Raw genomic sequence first — 6,210 nt, 5'->3', positions numbered from 1 at the left:
CATACTCTTCCATTAACCAAGAGTATTTTACTTGTTTGTTGCCTGTGCTGTGTTTTTGTATGACAGGTAGGAGAGGAGAGACATCAACTCCTCATTATACCGAACCAGAGAGGACCCTTCATAAACTTAGAAGGGAAGCAAGAGGGAAGAGAGTACTGGGAGAAGAAGAATCTGAAGGAGAATCTGAGGACAATTTTGAGGAAGCTCTAGATCTCAACATGGATAGAGAAGTTCACAACCATGAGAGAGCTGATGGAAACAATGCCATTCCCGAGAGGAGGGTTCTTGGTTCATACATAAACCCAACCTCTGGGAATTGTGGTAGCAGCATTTAGAAACCACCCATTCAGGCCAACAATTTTGAACTCAAACCACAGCTAATATCACTTGTGGAGGATCATTGTTCATTTGGTGGGAGTGCTAATGAAGATCCAAACCAACATCTCACAAAATTCCTGAGAATTTGCGACACTGTGAAGTCCAATGGAGTCCAGGAAGATACCTATAAACTGCTCTTGTTCCCATTTTCACTTAGGGACAAGGCAGCTAAGTGGCTGGAATCATTCCCAAGGGGGAGCCTAACAACCTGGGATGAGGTGGAAAGCAAGTTTCTGGCACGTTTCTACCCCCCACAAAAGGTCAATAGGCTTCGATCTGAGGTTCAGACTTTTAGACAACAAGATGGTGAAACTCTCTACGAGGCATGGGAGAGATTCAAGGATTTGACAAGGAAATGCCCACCAGACATGTTCCATGACTGGGTGCAATTGCATATTTTCTATGATGGACTTTCTTATGAATCAAGGAAGGCTGTAGACCATTCATTAGGAGGTTCATTGAACAGGAAAAAGACTGTGGAAGAAGCCATTGAAGTGATTGAGACAGTGGCTGAGAATGAGTACTACTATGCTTCAGAGAGACACAACACTAAGGGAGTCATGGAGCTGAACCATGTTGATACAATTTTAGCCCAAAACAAGGTGTTTGCCAAGCAACTAGCAGAGCTCACCAGGAAATTTGAAACAAAGCAAGTGGCTGCAATACACACACAAGATCAAGAGGAAGTAAGCACTGAAGGAGGTGATTGGGAAGAGGCCAATTATGTAGGAAGTCAACAAAGGCAACCATATGATCCACATTCCAACACTTACAACCCAGGCTAGAAAAACCACCCAAACTTTGGGTGGGGAAACCAGCAAAACCAACATAACAAGTCCACATACCAAAACTCCAACCAAAGATCATACCAAGCCACACAAAACACTTACTCCCAACCATCATATCATGGCCAAAATAATCAACCTACCCAACCTAATCCGAACCAACAATTTCAAGATCAATTAAACAGGATAGAAGGAATGCTGGCAAACATGGGTCAGGACATAAGTGAGTTGAAAAGCTTTAGGGATGATGTGAGATCTACCTTAAGGAACCATGGTGAAAAACTCAAGAGGATGGAGTCTCAAGTAGGAGAGCTATCTCAACAGGCCCCCAAGTCAACTGCAGTGTTCCCTAGTGACACAGAAAAGAATCCTAAAGGGGAACAAAAGGGAGTGAGATGGGAAGAATGCAAGGCCATCACCATATTGAAGGAAGTCTCAGAAGAAGAAGGAATCAGACCCTCAGAACAGGAGCCAGAAATCTTGAAGGAAGGTGTGGAAGAAGCTAAGCAGGAAAGTGAAACTGAGCAAGCCAAGGAACTGCAAAAAGGCATGCTGGAAACATACCAACCAAAAGCACCATTTCCTCAGAGGTTAGGAGGAGGTGAAAAAGGGAAAACCTATTCAAGGTTTTTAGAGACATTTAAGTCTCTCCATATCAATATTCCCTTTCTTGAGATTCTCCAGCAGATGCCTACACATATCAAGTATTTAAAGGAATTGCTGAGCAAGAAAAGAGTTTTGAAGGGAGGACAAACTGTAATAATGAACAAAGAATGCAGTGCCCTCATCAAGAAGGACATAGTCTCTAAGAAAACAGACCCAGGAAGTTTTCATATCCCCTGCATCATAGGGGAAACAAAAATTGACAGAGGATTCTGTGATCTAGGAGCTAGCATAAATGTGATGCCTCTGACTCTTATGAAGAGGCTACAACTGAATGAGGTGAGATCCACTGATGTAATCATACAACTGGCTGACAAAACTCAGAAGCAAGCTGAAGGGGTAGTTGAAAATGTGCTGGTGAAAGTGGGAAACTATTTCTTCCCCACAGACTTTGTCATTTTGGACATGGAGGAAAGCTACCTACACCCTATCATTCTGGGAAGGCCATTTCTAGCCACTGCTAGAGCGCTCATATATGTAGAACAAGGAGAGCTAATCTTGAGAATACATGATGAACAGCTCATTTTCAATGTTTTCAAACCTGCATCTGAGCCTGAACCAGAACCTGAAAAGCTTAAGGATGATAGTAGCCATCTGTGTTTGGAGGAAAGCAATCCAGCAGCTGAAACTCTAAAACAGTCCTTGGAAGGCAAACAAGAATTGCAAGAGTTAAAGCCACAAGAATCAATAGAAACAGATCAGAAGGATCCTCCTGGCATAAGGGTCAATGAAGAAATCCTCAAGAGAAAGGGAAGAATTGTAAAGAAATTGCCAAGAGGGTGGAGAAACAAGAAAATTCCCACTGAAGGTTTCTCTCCGGGAGATAAAGTGATATCAAGTCATTATCTGCCAATCCCACCTGGCCTCAAAACCATTCCTTCCCAGCTCCCTCAAGTGTTCACAATCAGGAAAGTTCTTTCTATGGAACATTTGGAAATCATGAAGGAATCAAATGGGGACGTTTTCATAGTGAGAGGAGAGGACATCAAGCACTACAATCCACCCTAACAAGGGGCAACCGTCAAGCTAATGATGTTAAAGAAGCGCTTGTTGGGAGGCAACCCAACCTGAGGTAATACTCCCTTGCTGTTTCTTTTATTTGTTTCAATAAAAAGGTGAAGTAGTTTCTGTGCATTGCAAAGAATTAAGTTTGGTGTTTCACACCAAACAATGAATTCGTGGATCAATAATTCAAAGGGGAATGTGTGACTCTAAGTTTGGTGTTCCACCACACAGATCAACTGAACACAACAACCTTTGAATTATATGAAAGGAACAACCATTCTAAGCAATCACAGGAATGCTTAAAATCCTTAGCAGCAACTTCATTCCAAGGAGAATTCAAGGACTCAAAGAGCAGAGGAGTAAGTAGGAGACTAAGTTTGGTGTTCACACACCAACTTAAGACTCAGACACTTGCCCATACATAGTTGAGCTAACCACTCAAGTGCTTGAGAAGCAAGCAACTTCATCACTCTTTGCAGGAAAGGAAACAAGGATCTGAGAAAGAACATGAAGCAACAACTAGGAGAGGAAGGAGAAATCAAATTGTTTCCTGGCAACAAAGAGAAAACAAGAAATTTCACAAGGTGGTGGTGTTCCTTGACCATTCTTTAAAAGGCAAACAAAAGCATGCTTGTTCTGGTTTAAACTGTAATTGTTGAATCTTTCTGGAATGTGAAGTTTTTAGTATGAGTGTCTGTTTGCTGCTTTGAATAAAGTGAATGCCTAGATGTTTGGATATAACTTCACCTTCTTAAACAAATGCTTGCCATGCTTGTTTTGTTTCCAAAAATAAAAGAAAAGTTTGAACAAAAGTAGCTTGGCTCAATTAGTGACAAATCAAGTAGAATTAAGTGGTGGTATGCATGCTTGATTGTTTAGCCAGATCACTGGAAATTGAGTGTATAATTATCATTTTTGTGTAGAAGTTTGAATACTGTCTATGGATCTTAATGAATAAATGTCTTTGGCCATGAAAAAGAAAGAAAAAGAAGAAGAAAAAGCCACTGAAAAAGGGCAACCAAAAAGCAAAAAAAAAAAAAAATTTTGAGAAAATAAGCTAGCACCAATAGTTTGAACTTCTGAGACAAATGCCTGTGGTGTTTATGTATTAAGGATATGCTTGGATGAATAGGTTCTGAGGAGTGTTTCAACACTTGGTAACTTGGGTTAACTAACTCGGGATTATCAACCAAAAGTCCATTATCAAGAGCAACCTAAATACAAAACATTTAGTCACACAAAGAGGTGCTGGGCACCAATGTTTCAAGAAGAAATGTGAACTAAAATGCCTGTAGTGGATATGTGTAGTGCACTGATAAGAAAAAAGAAAATGCCAAAGGCTTGTGCAACACATGACACTAAGCAAACAAGGAGCAAAGGAGCTCTAAGAAAAAGAAAGGAAAAACAAAGAAGAGAAAAGTGCCAAGGACATAAGAATAACAAGAGGCCATAGCAGTGTTTGATGGATGCAATGAAAAAGTGATAATCTTACTTGATAAGAATGAAAAAGTGATGCTGCAACTTTCTGCATAAAACCCTTTTGATGAACTTCAAATGCTTGCTAATATAGCCAATGTAATTGCTTTCTGTTTCATACTTTCCTCTCAAATAACTCAGGACTTGCTTAGGGACAAGCAAGCATTAAGTTTGGTGTTGTGATGCCAAAACATCTTAGGCTAGTTTCACTAGCATTTTTCTGTTAGTTTTAGTTGTTTTATGCATTTTCTTGAGCTTAAAGTAACCAAGAATGGTTAAATGAATAACAAAGCAATGAACCATCCAAACAGTATGATTTTGATGCAAATTCCATGAGTTTTTAGTTATATTACTTGAACGCTATGAATGGAAGATTTCTCATGAAATTTTGCAAGACTTTGATGCAGTTGTTTGGATGATTTCAGGGAAGAAGAGGCTAGGCAAGGAAGCAACAAAATCAATAAAGGAAGCTTGAATATCACATGTGGAGTTTAAGTTCCAGTTTAAGCTTAAACTGGAACTCAAACTACCAAGCCATATAATGCTGGGAACTATCAGTGGCGTTTAAGCTCCAGTTTAAGCTTAAACTGGAGCTTAAACGTGTTCGACCATTCTCCTCCAGGGTTGCTTTCTTCATTTCCACGTTTAAGCTTCAGTTTAACCTTAAACTGAAGCTTAAACGTGTTCGACAATCCACACTCCAGACTTGCCTTCTTCCATTTCCACGTTTAAGCTTCAGTTTAACCTTAAACTGAAGCTTAAACGTGTTCGACAACTCCACACTCCAGACTTGCCTTCTTCCATTTCCACGTTTAAGCTTCAGTTTAACCTTAAACTGAAGCTTAAACGTGCTTGAATTATACCACCTCCAGGAGTGTCCAACGTTTAAGTTGCAGTTTAAGCTTAAACTGCAACTTAAACGCCACTAATTGAAAAGGTTTCTGGGCCAAAGATATTGCAGTTTAAGTTAGCATTTGAGCACAAACATTAACTTAAACGTACTCTGGTATGAAACCCAATTGAATATCATGGTTTATGGGATTGGGCCTGAAGAATTGATGAGTCTGGAATTTCAAATTGTTGAGTCATGTGTCATTACTTGATTATCACTAAGTTGGCTCAATGAATGTTACAGAATTGGATCAGCAGCCTCATCAGGATTATGGATCATAAACCCAAAGCAAAAGGAAATCAGGGAAAGGCCTCAAAGCCCAAGAAACACAACAGAAGCTCAATTTAGAAAGTGTATAAATAGGATAGAATTTAAGTTGGTTGGCACTCGGGGGGGGGGGGAATTTTGGGGATCACTTTTTCTAGTTTTCATACTTTTTGTAATTGAATTCAGAGCTATGACTCACTAAACCCCCTTTCATTGGGTTAGGGAGCTCTATTGTAATTCAATGAATCAATAATAGTTTTTATCTTCTTCTTCAACCTTTTCTCTTGAATTTTGTTAGAAAGCTTCTCGATCTAATTCCATTGATTAGTTGTCTTGGGAAAGAAACTATCCATAATTGGAATCCTTCGGAACCTTGGGAAAGGAATGGAGGATTCATGCTAGAGAAGCTTTCTCACAGTGAATTGGATTGGGGTTTGGATGGATATTGTGACATGTAATCCTACCAAATTGTGGTTCATGAAACTGTGTGGTATAATCAGTGATCGAGCATCATCTCTTCTTATGAACATTTAAACCAAGGGATTGGGAATTTGTTTGTTTTTAGAGAGAATTGGTGAGCCAAGGGATTGGGATCCAATCATATAAGATTGCCAAGCAAAATTCAATGAATGCATTGGTTGAGGAAGGGAAAAAAAATGTTTGATTCGGAGATCTCAATATCTCCTGAAACCCAATGAATTCCCCATTTCTGATCTATCACTTCTCTTTACATTCTGCAATTAA

At 39.6% G+C, this 6,210-nt stretch overlaps 1 non-coding gene across 1 annotated transcript; it reads right to left on the bottom strand.

Annotated features, from left to right (window-relative positions):
- Positions 1 to 644: 644 nt before the first annotated feature.
- On the bottom strand, positions 645 to 748 carry LOC112724249 (small nucleolar RNA R71). The gene has a single exon (XR_003163422.1). It is a non-coding gene; the product is annotated as a small nucleolar RNA R71 (small nucleolar RNA).
- Between the last annotated feature and the right edge of the window lie 5,462 nt (positions 749 to 6,210).

This window comes from Arachis hypogaea, chromosome 11 (assembly GCF_003086295.3).
Source record: "Arachis hypogaea cultivar Tifrunner chromosome 11, arahy.Tifrunner.gnm2.J5K5, whole genome shotgun sequence".
NCBI lineage: Eukaryota > Viridiplantae > Streptophyta > Magnoliopsida > Fabales > Fabaceae > Arachis > Arachis hypogaea.
The sequence above is the reverse complement of the archived record's forward strand: the minus strand, read 5'-3'. Positions and strand labels throughout refer to the sequence as shown.